Source organism: Lissotriton vulgaris, chromosome 9 (genome assembly GCF_964263255.1).
Source record: "Lissotriton vulgaris chromosome 9, aLisVul1.2, whole genome shotgun sequence".
NCBI classification, from domain to species: Eukaryota; Metazoa; Chordata; class Amphibia; order Caudata; family Salamandridae; genus Lissotriton; species Lissotriton vulgaris.
Window position 1 is genome coordinate 127,522,574 of NC_141697.1, and position 14,469 is coordinate 127,537,042.

The following is a 14,469-nucleotide window of genomic DNA, read 5'->3' on the forward strand; positions in this document are numbered from 1 at the left end:
AATAAGAAAAAGAAAAAGAACTGAAACAATAAGAACAGCCTAAAGATTAAAAAGCCAAGTCTTCAGGCTTTTCCTGAACTGGAACAAATTGGCAGTGCTGCGCAGCGAAAGAGGAAGCGAGTTCCACAGCTGTGGAGCTTTGCAGCTGAAAGAGCGTCCTCCCATACGGGCCTTCCTCACCCGAGGGACCACCGCTTTGTAAAGGGATTCCGAGCGCAAGGAGCGGACTGGTCGATAGAAGGCCAGTCTCCGCCGCAGGTATCCGGCCCCTGATCCAAACAGGGCTTTATGCATCAGAGTCAGGGACTTAAACTGGATCCGCTTCCGGATAGGCAGCCAGTGTAATGCCTGTAGCAGCCCGGAAGCTCGGGCTCGTCTACGCAAGCCAAAGATAGCCCGGGCGGCAGAGTTCTGTACCACCTGTAGGCGCTGAACTAGGTAATCAGGGAGGCCAAGGAAGAGGGCATTAGCATAGTCTAGCCTAGAGCCGACGAGAGCCTGCACAGTAATACGCCTGTGCTCCTCAGACAGCAGGGGCAGGAATTTACGGAGCATTTTCAAAATTCCATAACAGGTGCCCGCCAGACCCAGAATATGTGTTCGCAGCGACAGCTGGTTGTCCAGCTTGACACCCAGATTTTTAGCCACCAACGAAGACTGTGCAGGAGGGCTCATGTCGGACGGCCACCAATGCTGCCACTCCGGATCGCCAACGCAACCAAAAAACAGAACCTCGGACTTGCTAGAATTGGCCCTTAGACTGTTCCGTTGGAACCAGTCAAAGACCAATGTAAGACAGTCCCGAATTCTTCCTCCATCGAACTCCTGGTCTTTCCCGCAAGTGAAGAGGAGTTGTGTGTCGTCGGCGTAGGAGACGATCTGGGCCCCATATGCTTCCACCAAGGCCGCCAAAGGGGACATAAAGATGTTAAATAACGTGGGGCTCAACACAGAACCCTGTGGAACCCCAACTCCCAATGGCGGCATCTCGGCAGAGCTCTGGGAAACCCAGACCGTCTGGCGGCGGCCTTCAAGGAAGGATGTAAACCACCTGAGCGCCGTCCCCCTAAGGCCGATGTCATAAAGCCTCGCTAAGAGCGCCTTATGGGGGACGGTGTCGAAGGCCGCCGATAGATCTAACATGACCAGCATGGCCCTCCCGCCGACATCCAGAGTCTCCCTGATGATCTCAGTGACCTCTAACAATGCCGTTTTCGTACTAAAGTTAGGACGGAAACCGGATTGGGATGGGTGGAGCAGATTGTTAGCTTGCAAAAAGCGCGACAGGACACCGTGGACGTGTTTTTCCGTGATCTTCGTGAGGGCCGGAAGAAGTGAAATTGGCCTATAATTGGCCAGAGCCTCGGCGTCAAGACCCGGTTTCTTTAGGAGGGGGATCACCATCGCTCTTTTCCAAGAGCTAGGGACCCTCCCCTCCCTCAAAGAGGCGTTGAGGATGGGATTAACCAGCGGGTTTACCACCTCCGCCATCCCAGCCAAAAATTTGGCGGGACAGGGGTCGAGTGGCGAGCCAGATTTCAGATTGGCCAGCAGCTGCCTGGACACATCGCTGGAAACAGCAGGAAAATCAGACCGCACCGCCGCCGGTATGTGCGGAAGTCCGCACCCAGCCCCGGTGACGCCGCTTCCATCCTCCGGTCCTTCCACAAAGGAGGCCTGAATCGCCTTGATCTTATTAGTAAAGAAGCCGGCAAGATCCCCTGCCCACGTGTCCGAAGAAACCAAAGGGGGCGATTGGGAACTAGGGGTCGTGAACTCCTTCACAATGGTGAAGATCTCCTTGCAGGAGTTCGCGGATGCCTCGATCCTCCTAGCCAAATAGTCCCTCTTAGCTCCCAGAATGTCCTGATGGTAGGCCTTCACCGCCGCCTTATAGGCGAGTTTAGCCTCCCCATCATAAAGACGGCGCCAGGCCCTCTCGGCCACCTTACATTGGCTGCGAGCCGCACCAAGAGCCTCGGTAAACCACGGTGCAGATTGCCGTGCCACCGTGGATCGGGGGGCTGCCTTGGGGGCCAGATCGTCCAGCCTGTCAATGAGCCACAGCTGCAGAGCCTCAGTGTCGCTATCCAGATCGCCGGAAAGATGGCATGGGTGGTCCAGAAGCGCCTGTTCCAGCATGTCAGGTGTCACTTTGTGCAGCGCTCTCGAGGCCGGTCTAGACAAGACCGAGGCACTGTTATCTGGCTGCGCACTCTCCAGTACCGAAAATCTGATCAGCCTGTGATCGGACCAGAGCACCGGCAGGGTGTCAACCTCCACAAGAGGGACAGACGAAAACACCTGATCCAGGGTATGCCCCTTCTCATGAGTTGGCCCCGACACGAACGGTATAAGACCCAGTGGAGATGTAATATCCAACAGTTTAACCGCATCCGGATCGTCCGCTACGTCAAGGTGGAAGTTGAAATCCCCGGCCATGACGCAGTGCTGTGAGGTCAGCACCAACTCAGAGACAGCTGTCTGCAGATCTTCCAGGAAGGAACCCAAAGGGCCCGGTGGCCTATAAACCAACAACCCCTTCAGAGCCTGGCCCGAGGACAGTCTGAGCGTGAAGGCGAGTGACTCAGCGCTCCCGATGGAATTGAGGGGAAGAACTGAGCAGGAAACGCTCTTTTTCACCACTACATATGATAATGCTTCATCATATATTTGTAGTAAGTCTGTTACCCTTGCTGAGAATAATCCTGGGCTATTCTTGAATCCCTGTGGGAGTCGGCAAAATTGTTTTTGCGATCCAAATATTGAGAAAGCGGTCAAATACCTGCTTTCAGGTGCAATGTTTTGACTGAAGAATCCATTAGAGATATCTAATGTCGTTTTATATTTTTTGCGCACAATGTTATTCATTAGTGCTGCACTATGTGAGTTTTGTACTGCAAATGTTTTACAACAGGAGTTAAGGTGTCTGTAGTCCAAAACTAGACGATATGAATTGTCTGGCTTGGAGACAGGAAACAAAGGATTCTTCATTTGAGAGGGGCATGTTTCGATCACCCCTTGGTATTCAAGTTGATCTAAGATCTCCCTGACTTGTTTTTTAGCTTCTTGCTTAACTGGATACTGTCTTTGTGCAGTGGGCTGATTTTTTTAACTGGATCTTGTGGTGAGGTACATGATTTTTGTATAAAACAAGAGCTTGGGCTACTGCCCATTTCCTTGCCAATGTGTATTTTGTATGAATCGGAATGTGATTCGAGAAGGCAGGCATAATCATTTCTTCGCCATGTGGGCTCTCTCTGACAAACTCTGGTGGCCAGTCTTTCTCAGCTAACAGAATGTCATAGCCTTTTGAGAGTTTTTCCCAAAAGAGACCTTTTATTTTTCTAGTTTGATCTCCCTCTATACGTAATGTTATTTTATATAGTTTATGGGGCACACTAACTCGTGTGTCTGCAGTTTCCACCTGAATGTACTCATTTGTGCCCACTGTCTCCAGAAGATTCATCAGGATCTTGCGAGCTATGCTCACTTCTGCTGCGCTGTCTAGCATGGTCTGTGCCCACTCTCCGTTTTTCAGCTGCGTCCTCCGAATTCTCGGCATGTTTAATTTTAATACTTGCTACCTTCTTTCTGGGAAATTGTAATTTTTTACTTTGAGCAGGTTCCTTGTCTTTGGACTTGACATGCTCTTCTCTGTGTTCTGACCGTCCTCTTCTTTCCGATTTCTGTGAGGAATTCTGAAAAGATCGAGAGGGACGTGTATCAATATCTTGATATCTATCTGTTTTTTTTATTTTTTCCATATCTCTAAGATTGTATCTTTTTTCAGAGGGTTCCCTTTGGGGGAGACTTGTCTTCTCGGCCTGGAGATCTCTCTACGCTGAGGAGACCTTCCTCTGGACTGGAAACGTTTTTCCCTGGGAATGGTTTATTACCTTCCCAACTCTTTTCTGGAGTTTTTAAATTATTTTTAATAATTTTTTTTTCAGGACTTTCGGTTAGTTGGGGGTTTTACCGGTTTCCCACCCAAACTATCTCTTCCTAGCTCTTCATAGGATTTTTCTGATTCTGGCGAGTTCAAATGGTTGTTCTGCTATATCTGTTTCCTTCAATTTCTGGCGGATCTTTATATCATCTCTTGCCACTTGAACTAATTCTCTATATGCCTTTGTTAATTCTTTTAGTTTAACTAGGAGTTGTTCGCTTGACAATATTTCATAGTCTGGGTGTGTTGCATAATTGCATAGGACCGGCCCCGTTCCTTCTGGTCTTTCTAGTGGACCGAGCCTGGTTATGTGATCTTTGTTTTAGGGCGCCTTTAAACCAGAGCAGGTGCTCTCGGTATTTTAGTGGGATTTCAATCTCCTCGAAGGAGTGTATTCAACCCGGAGGTTCCTCTATTTTGTAATAGTGGAAGTCTTTTGTCGTAGCGTGTGCTGCTGGAAAATGTATCCATGAATAGAATACCTCTGTCTGCCGATATTCATGTGCCTCGATCACGAATATGACTGTACCACCTCTTGGTGTCAGTCCATTTTCTATAAGTTTTAGAGTTATACAGCCTGATTCATGAAAACCGAAGTCTGCGATTTTTAAATTGCGATTTACAGCGAATCGCAATTTAGAAATCGCAGACCGGCATTCATCAAAATTAGCGAGAAAATAAAGCGATTCGCACGCGGCCGCAAAAAGCGTTAGCGATTTTTAAAAAATCGCAGATAAATCGCTATTTCCGTCAAAATCCGTGTAGGAATTGCGATATCGCAAATTGCGAGATCGCTAAATGCGATCTCGCAATCAGCGAGATCGCAAAAACGGGAAGTCGCATTTCGAGCACAGTGATGACATCACAACCAGGAAGCAGGCAGTTCCCAACCCCATTCAGAACAGTGAGGCTGATCTCGAGGCTGCATCTCACAGAGCTCCTTCCAGGACACCTCCAAACTTCCAAATCCTTTACTTTTGTTACTGCAGCAATGGCAGAGGATGCAGCACCAGGGCCCAGTGACACCGGGCGCAAGAGGAAGCTCAAATTCTCTGAGCAGGAGTTGGAGCACCTGATTGACGGAGTGGTTGATAACCACCCAAAACTTTTTGGAAAGGACTCCAGGAGGGTGCCTGAGGTGGAGAAACGCCGAATCTGGCTTGGGATAGCCGCAAAAGTGAACGCTGTGGGCGTGACACACAGGTCCCTCGAGGAGCTGAAAAAGAGGTATACGACCTCCGAGGTCGTGCAAAGGAGAGGGTGGCAGAGCGGCTGGGCGAGACCCTGGCTACTGGAGGCGGAGATCCTACAGTCCCTCCCAACACCCCCTTGGAGGACCGCGTGGAGGACACTCTTGAGCCAGAGACGTAATGTACGTCCACTTCCCCTCACAGGTGGCGCTGACAACAACAGCGACAGGCTGCTCATTGACGAGGCACGAGAGGATGCAGAGGAGGTGCCAACAGCGACACATCCTGCACCATCAGGCACTGCACCTATCCCCGCAGCCAGGGCAACGCCATCTGCGCCAGAACCATCAGGCGCTGCACCTATCCCCGCAGCCAGGGCAACACCATCTGCGCCAGCACCATCAGGCGCTGCACCTATACCCGCAGCCAGGGCAACACCATCTGCGCCAGCACCATCAGGCGCTGCACCTATACCCGCAGCCAGGGCAACACCATCTGCGCCAGCACCATCAGGCGCTGCACCTATCCCCGCAGCCAGGGCAACACCATCTGCGCCAGCACCATCAGGCTCTGCACCTATACCCGCAGCCAGGGCAACACCATCTGCGCCAGCACCATCAGGCGCAGCACCATTGACAACCACAACTCCACCACCAGCGGGACCCTCTACATCTGGTGCAGCTAGTGCGGTGACAGTGTGCACATCCACTGTGGCCAGCCAGCACAGCAGGCATGGCAGGGCTCGCCAGCAGAACACAGCACGCAGCGGCAGGAGGGGGATGGCCGTGCGCGTGCCAGGGATGAGCATAGAGCGCTGGATGCTACGCATCCACCAACTGCAGGCACAACGGCAAGGGGCGATCCAACTGCAGCTCCACAACATTGGCCGCAATGTGGCAAATGTGGCCAACAGGATAGAGCGCATGACGACTGCCATGGAGGCCAACACTGCTGCGCTCATCTCGCAGCGCAACACCGCCCGTCGCCGCCACCAACAGCTACTGACGCAGCTATCAGCCTACACCCGCTCAAACTATGTAATTGGGAATGCCACCTCCCAGCTCTTACGTCGCTCCCTGGCTATGCAGCAGCAGCAGGTGCAATGCTGAGAGGATGTGGCACGAGTCTTGGAGCAGGTCACCAGTGCCGCACTGGCACTTCATCCTACAGGCCCAGCAAATGTTGGTGGGGAAGACACCAGTGAGGGCACCTCCAGTGTCAGCAGCCTGTCTGCCTCAAAGGTCGGTGTGCTTCGCCGCAGCACCAGGCCCACTGCGGGGTCACGTGCCGTCCCAGAGGAAGAGCCAGAGAGGCGATTGGGTTCCGCGCGCCGGAGGCACACTTGACTGTAATGTACATTGGCAGGGGCATGCTGATGATACAAGCATGTCCTGTGAATTATTTGGAACAGTATGGCGCAATACTGCTTGCATGTAAAGAAAAGCAAAATGACATTATTGTGCCTTCAACAATAATATTTATTCTAGCATCATACATCGGCCTCCTGTCATTATTTCCATTGGCATGCAATTGTGATTTGTTGGGTGAGGGCAGTGGGTGCACTAGAAACTGTTCATTGTGATGTGGTTGCGGCGTCTGTGTCCTTCAGCTGGGTTCTCCCCGCGTGCATGACGCACATGTGCAGGTGGCCGGTCATCCCCTTCCGACTCACTGCCAGGGATCTCTACAGGTATCCAGCACTTGGTAGCAATGTTGTGTAGTATTGCACTCACAGCCACAATGCGGCAGCACACACCAGGACTGTAGTACATGGCCCCACCAGTCTTGTGCAGTATGCGGAATCTGCTCTTCAGTAGCCCAAATGTCCTTTCAATGCAATTCCTTGTGCGTATGTGTGCTACATTGTAGCACCGTTGCTGTGGTGTAGCAGGGTTGAGGTATGGGGTGAGGAGGTATTCACGGAGGGCATAGCCACTGTCACCTGAATGAGAGGAGCAGAGGGTGAGTGCCTGTGCTGCGCAGCTACTTCATCGCAGTGTAACATTGTGGGCCAAGTGTACTTACCAAGTAGGTGTCCTTCACCAAAGTCTCCCCTGGCCAGTCGTGTGTGGAGGCCACAGTGCCGGAATATGAAGGAGTCATGTGTACTCCCCGGGTACTGTGCCACTATGTCCGTGATGTATGTCTTAGCATTGCACACCATCTCGATGTTGAGAGAGTGGTAGGACTTGCTATTGCGGTACATGTACTCCGTTGCAGCTGGTGGGCAGATGTGGAGGTGGGTACAGTCAATGCATCCTATCACATGTGGGAAATGCGCAACATTGTAGAATTGATGCTTGGTGTCATCCAAATCCTGTTGGCTGGTGGGAAATTTGATGTGGTGGTGTAGCTGGGTCAGCATTGCGTCTAGGAAACTGCCTAGGCAGCGGGACATGGTGGGCTGGCATATCCCCCCAGCAGCCGCAACTATCCCCTGGAAGCTCCCAGAGGCCAGTAGGTGCAGGCTGCACAATACCTGGACATGTGTGGGCACGGCATTGGTCCGCCTTGTTGGGTGCTGCATCAGAGGGTCAAGGTCCTGAATTAGCTTGATAATCATTGGCCCATTCAGGCGGTACTTTGCTTATATTTACTCTCTGGTTTGGCCCAGCAGGGTGACCCGCTGGCGGAATATCCTCTCCTGGATTCTGCGTCTCCTCCGTGCTGCTCGCTGTAGCCTTCGCCGCCTGACCACCATGTACAGTCCTGGCATTGTGAGACTCCTAATGCTGCTGCTGCATCTCCTTAAGTGTGTCTGGTCAGGCCTACACCTGTTACTGATTGGGCAACGGTTTTTCAAATATTTTTTTTGCTATGGCTTGGATGGTTACCACCTGCTTTGGGTTATCCTTAAATTGCGCCTCGCAAGCTGCGATTTTTTTTTTTTTTCGCAATTAGCGATTTTTCATGAATAGCGATTGCGATTGTTTAGCGATTTCGCTATTTAATTCGCAGAATCCGTGGTTTCTCGCAAATTCCGATTCGCTAATGGTCTACTGCTGGGATTCTGCGAATCTTTTAGCGATTTCTTTATTCTGTGTTTGCGATTTCGCACTTTTCTTCGAGAATACCGATTTTGTAAATTGCGCTCGCAATAGCATTTTCGCAGCTATTGTGCTCGCAATTTTGCTTCATGAATCAGGCTGATAGTTCTTCTTACATTGACCGGAATAGGTATTGCATCCGGGTCGGTTTCATGGAGACTTACGTCTTCTTCTAAGAGCCGAGCTGCTATTCTTGCTCGCTCCCTTTCTTTATATTCTTGCCCTGCAGGAAACATGAGATGAGTTGAATTGTCCGATAATGGGCTTCATGGAGCACAGAAAGCTGGCCCTCAGAGAGCACAAGGAGGGCAGATCAAAGGGCGGTCTGTTCATATACACCTCAGTAAAACAGTAAGGGAATATCAATCGAATAACATTTCAAGAGAACTGGCTGCAAGGACTTCAAATCAGCAATTGGAGATTGCAGTGCTTGCTCCACTTGATTAATATCTACGTCAACCCAAGTGCAATGGAAAAGTAGTCAAAATTCTACCATTTAATATCTACCCTGTGAATCTAAGCCAGGTTTAACCCCCTACTAGACTGTATGATTACAGGGGACTTCAATACAAACCTCTTCCAAGGTCATCATGAGGACTCAGATTCCCCTAGGGAGCTCCCAGATCATCGCTGAACAATCCAGGCCGAGGGGCTGCCAATGAAGTCCTATAGTCCAGCAACTCAACAGTGTGGGCTTTAAAGCTTTGTATGGCAGCTCCCAGGAGACACACCACGAAACTGGTTAAGAACCAATGGAAAACCTGCTCCCATCTTGACTACAGTATATATGTGCTTTTGAAACTGCCTTGGTTGCCGATCGAAGCCCGTATTCAGTTTAAGGTGCTGTGCACTGCGCACAAAATCCTGAGAGAGCAAGCCCCTATTGGGCTATCAGGCCTGCTGAAGCCCTATTTGCCCAGGTGTGTCTTGTGCTCCGCACACCACGGTTTGGTCTGTGTCCCTCGAGTAAGGAAAGAAAGGGCTGGGGTCCCTTTTTTTGTTTCATGGCAGCCAAAGTTTGGAATTCTCTTCCAGTTAGCATTCGAGCGATCCCTAATCTTCTGACATTTCGGAAATCATTAAAAACATGGTTGTTCCTCACTCTGTAATTTTTTGTGCTTGTAAGTCTCCCTGTTCTCTCTGTCAGGTTCTGGTTGCGCTGGGACGCCTCGTCGCTGGGGCAGCCATGCGCATTACAAATCCTGTATAAATAAATAAATAAATATGCAACACAGAAATGGTGTCCTCTTTAGAAAGCTTCTGCATTGTTCCGCACACTGAGAGTGACGAGAGTGATCACCCTCAGACCATCAGAATAAACATCAACTTGTCCTATCTCTTTCCTGCCAGTATTGCCTGCAAAGGAGTATACACCGAGAACCTTAAGCGCCTCCAAAAGAGCAACACATCAGCGCCAGCATCAAGGCTGAATGCACAAATTCTACTGCAGAAGTGGGCTTAGGCATGTGTTGCTATCACTCAATAGACGAGCCTTCTCACTAGACTCCTCACTATATTTTCACCATCAACCCTTCCTCACAGTCTCATCAAGCCAGTTACTGTATTGACAACTATTCAGTGTTTAAAGAAAGTCCGCAACAAGGCTTTGAGGTGTGTTCAAAAGAACCCCAGAATGAAGGAGTTTATTCACGCATTTAAGCTGATGCTGAAAAACTACATGCAGGCAATTTACATAGAGAAGCTAAGACGTGCTTCTGTGCGATCCCCTTATGCGGGAGTAAGAAATCCAACTCCAAGAACTTTTGGGCCCTGGTAAACAGGAAGATGAACGGAGCCATCACATACGAACATCACTCAGCCGGTATGGGTATCCTTTCTTTCTCTGCATTTCTTGGCAAGTGGGAATTGTAGACTGTACAGCAGATTAGGGATGTTGAAGATTGTGAGAGGAGTTGACAAAGTTCTCTTGACAGTGGAAGGCTTAATTTGTTGACAAATGTCACATCATCTGATATATTCTCTAGATGTTTGTGAACCAGGCCACCAATAGTGTTGCTCTAGGACTGTTGCATTGACCCCTGAGTGGGCAGATGAGTGTTTTGAGTATATCTAATCTGGACAGTTTATTTGGTATCATTCTATCTCCTACTCCTGGTAGTGTAACTACAGAATTAAAGTCTGAATTAAGGAAGTAAGAGCACTTGGGAGAAAAGCCTTCCGGAGGCTTTCTACCTTGCTTGGTTGTGTGCATGGCTGTTAAAATATCTAACTCTATCTTCATTTGAGATCTAGTTAGGACTGCTACTCTTGCTTTGCAGCCTTTGCAGCTCAAGCAGCTGCACAGTTCCCTTTGGTATGAATGCCATCTTGTTCATTTCCCGAGGTGTTCCTCACATGGACCAATAGAAGCTTATCTTGTAAGACCACTCCCTTTTCCCAAAGCTATTTATTCTTGTTTTATATTTTCCCTTTGAACTCTAGAATCCATTTAAACGCCAATGTTGCAAGACACAATAAAATGCAGGACCTGCTGAGTCGCCTTTTTAAATGCAAGGCATGAAGTTCTGCATGTTGCGGAGTGCTGTCACCTACAATTTTAGTGTGGGTGGGCTTTGAACTGAATTCACCATCTTTAATTACACCTTGCACCGCTTTGCAGGCTGCAGAATACTTATATTTTGTTCCTACTGCTGGTTGTGCAGAACCATCCATATAGAATATGCTCTGATATGTGTCAATGAGCAAAACAGTTAGAGGTGGAGCAAAATCCTGTTCATATTGGGGAAAAGCCTGTGTACGAAGAGTAGTATCATACTCTAACTGTACACCCACTGCACTTGGTTATGTCAGGGAAATCTGCACTTGACTTGTTTTCTCTTCTGGGAACTGGCAAAACACAATACCAAAGCAGCCATGCCAGAGTTGTCAGTATGTATGTGGTGAAGATGAGTTGTTCAAATCTTTTTGTCACTATAGTTTATCCAGTATTGGGGTATCTTTCATAGATTCACATGCCTGAATCATTCCCCGTCGTAGTAGTGGGAGTCCCACGGTACAAATAACATAGCAGTAAGTAGTAAAAAAAACATAGGCTTAATAGATGCAAACACGCATTGCATTGCCTATTAGTCTCCTTTTATAAAAAAGGACCAAACTGAAAAACACAACCAATCAGAGAGTAGCACCTTCTAGAACCTTCCCAAGAGAGGCTGAGTTCCTCAGATTTTAACCACACTTCGTTGTGTAAGGGAGTCTCCTTGAGCCTGGCTCAGCACTTCAGTGATTTCAGGTAAGTGTATATCTTATAGCTTATCAGGAATATGTCGGATTCTAAAGGACTATTCAGACCTTGCCAGTCCTGTGGGAAGAAGAATGTCCACATTGATGATGCCCACAAAGACTGCATTTACTGCCTTTATCCAAAGCATGAAGCAAGGCACTGTAAAATCTGCTGCACTTTCCCTACTAAAACCTTGAGGGATAGAGAAGGACAGCTTTTATTATGGTTGAAAAAGAAGAATGACTCCTCTTCTGATGCAGAAAGTGATACTTCCTCTAAGTCTCATAAGAGACACAGGTTGCCTGGGGGTCAGCCTGAGGAGCAAAGGAAACAACCTAAAACCGCTCACGTGGTGAAAGAATCCCTTGATCAGGAGAAAAAAACATAGTCTCCTCAGCATTTCATCCCCTCAGTCTGCAGGTACTTCAAAAGCCAAATCTGCTAAGAAAACCTTCTCAGGTTCTACAGCCTTACCTGTTACCTCCATGACTTCAACTATGTCATCTGCCAGACCGTCGACGATGATGACTTCTTCAACCGCAAGTATTAAAGGATCTATCTCATCGACATTGCCTTTATCATCGACGACACCTCTGTCGTCTAGGGCATCCAAACCTGAAGCTTCGACGTTGACTGCACCATCGATGAGCAAGAAGTCGCCGTCGAAGAAACCATCACCGACCATATCGCCATCGACTGAGTTGACGACTACATCATCGTTGACGGCACAGATGTCGACGACACCCAATTCGTCGACGACATAGACTACTACTCCACCGTCGACAGTAACATTGTCGATGACGCGGATCCGTCAACGACGAAGATTTCACCAGCAGTTATGTATGCCCTTTTTCCAACACCGATGTTGCAAAGGGCACACATGGAGTTTAAAACGCCAAAGATTTCACCTCTGCCTCCCAGCAATCTTCTAGATGTCGAAAATACTGATGACGAGGAGGGTCAATTTGGAGCGGCTTATAGCCCCTCACAGCTGAATGTTAAGTGTCAGGTGGATGATGACTATACGGAGGAGGAGCATTCCTACCAACAGTATGAAGCCCCTCCTACTTACTATAGACAATATAGATACGTGCAACAAACTGCTCAATTTCCACCAGCGTTATTACTAGACCTCCAGAGTATGCTGCATGACTACGGAAAGAGGTTCCCTCCTCAAGAACAGGAAACTATAGTACCTCCACCACAGCCAGCGGCTCCACCACCATTGCCTAATATAAATAATCTAGGGCTACTTCAAAAAATAAATCTCTCAGAACATATCCAAGAATAAACAATAGTGACACTAATGATTAGAAAAGTACAAAAATAATATATTTAGACTTCCTAGTCATTTTGATCAATATAAAACACATATTAGGAAAAAGCCCTACAGAGACTAACAATTATACAACATTCTGACTACATTCATTCATCACACATTCATACTACATTCCATTGGTCATATTGATATATATGATCTATATGAAAATCACAGTTTAAATCGCAATTGATGTAGCAAAACAATTTGATGAACACATGATTTTTAAGGTGGTTTCCAGAATAACTCTACGCGCGTTTCAACAGAGCACTGCCTTCATCAGGAGTTCCACCACCTAATGTTGTGCTCTGTAATGTTAGTGTATATATCACACATGAAAATATGTACATTACTGTCACTATTCTAAACTGTGTAAACTTTTCATGATATTTAGTTTACTTATGATGCAAAATGGGATAAAATCTCGAAATCCTTTTAATAGTAATAAGAGCCTGACAAAGCACATATAATGAGAAAGTGAACAGGTGCAAATATTTACACACAGTGAAAATGTAGCTATGTGTGTAAACAAACACATTCATAATAGGGAATATTTCAACATCACACAAAGACAGACAAAACAAAGTACCCCTTACCAGAGTATTTAAACAATGTCCATAGGACGAGATGAAAGATAAAAGTTTTCCAAAGTTAAACTCTGCTGAAAAAGATACAATGCGCAGGGCAAATGCAGAGTTCAGTCAAGTTGATAGCAGAGATTAAATTTGTACATGTTACGCTGATAATGGATAGAAAAAAACATTTACCATATAAGCAGAAAGTGGATATTTAGAATCACGATATGTTGACGCCAGCAAGGATCAAATGGAATCTTGGAACACCATATGAAGTTAAAAGCAGAGATGTCTTCTGCAGACCTAAGATGATGCCAACGATAAAAACATGGAAGATGACCTCCTGTTACTTTCTACGCTGTGTCTGAGTAATGCAGGCAGAAGAGATGATGAAGCAGAGAAATGGTACCTTTATATATCAGTCCGCGTGAGAATGGAGATGTCCTCTCTTGCTAATTCCAGAACTTTTGACTTATAAGGGTCTAACCCTTAGGCTGAAAAGACGAGAACATACATAATGACATTTTTTTTTAAAGGTAGCAAAAAATAGAACCCTGCTATTGGGATTCTAAAAGAGGTGCCTGCTTGAAGATAATTTCAGCAAGATGGACGAGCTGCAAGTCCTCCATATCTTATAACATGTATCTGAATGCTAAAAGATAAATAAAACGGGTACATAAGCGAATGTCCTGTTCTTACGAGATGCTACACATCAATATGACCTGTTTAAGCAGTGTGTCCGACAGGTTAAATTACATCTGTCTAACTACAAAATATACATTGGTCATATCTGCTGATATATATTTTTACTCGATATATGTACGAACAGTATTGGGGCAATGTATCGAGAACAAAAACCATGTGCCGATTATATTGGACACGGTGGAAATGTGCAACTGTTGCACATCATCAGTATCCCTTTCATAGGGAAAGAAGCACATGGCCCAGGCCTGATGTATAGTGTGATACGTAAATACGGACCCCGTCACTCGATGCTTAAACCCCCGCTTTGTAACCCTAAGAGCGCTTACCGTTCTAAATTCGTGAGTGTAGCGGGCAGCCCTTTGGTATGGGTTCCGGCGACCAGGTACGGAAGTGTCGAACGGCGATGAAAATTGGTGCGCACAAGGGGCACTTTTAAATTTGAAT

General features: G+C 47.4%; 1 protein-coding gene and 1 pseudogene across 2 annotated transcripts in view; both read left to right on the forward strand.

Annotated features, from left to right (window-relative positions):
- The window catches only part of LOC147689703 (uncharacterized), a 43,011-nt pseudogene extending 36,526 nt beyond the window's left edge, over positions 1-6,485 (forward strand).
- Positions 1-14,469, forward strand: part of EXD1 (exonuclease 3'-5' domain containing 1) — a 995,593-nt gene that overhangs the window by 469,764 nt on the left and 511,360 nt on the right. The gene's annotated exons all lie outside the window — the stretch shown is intronic.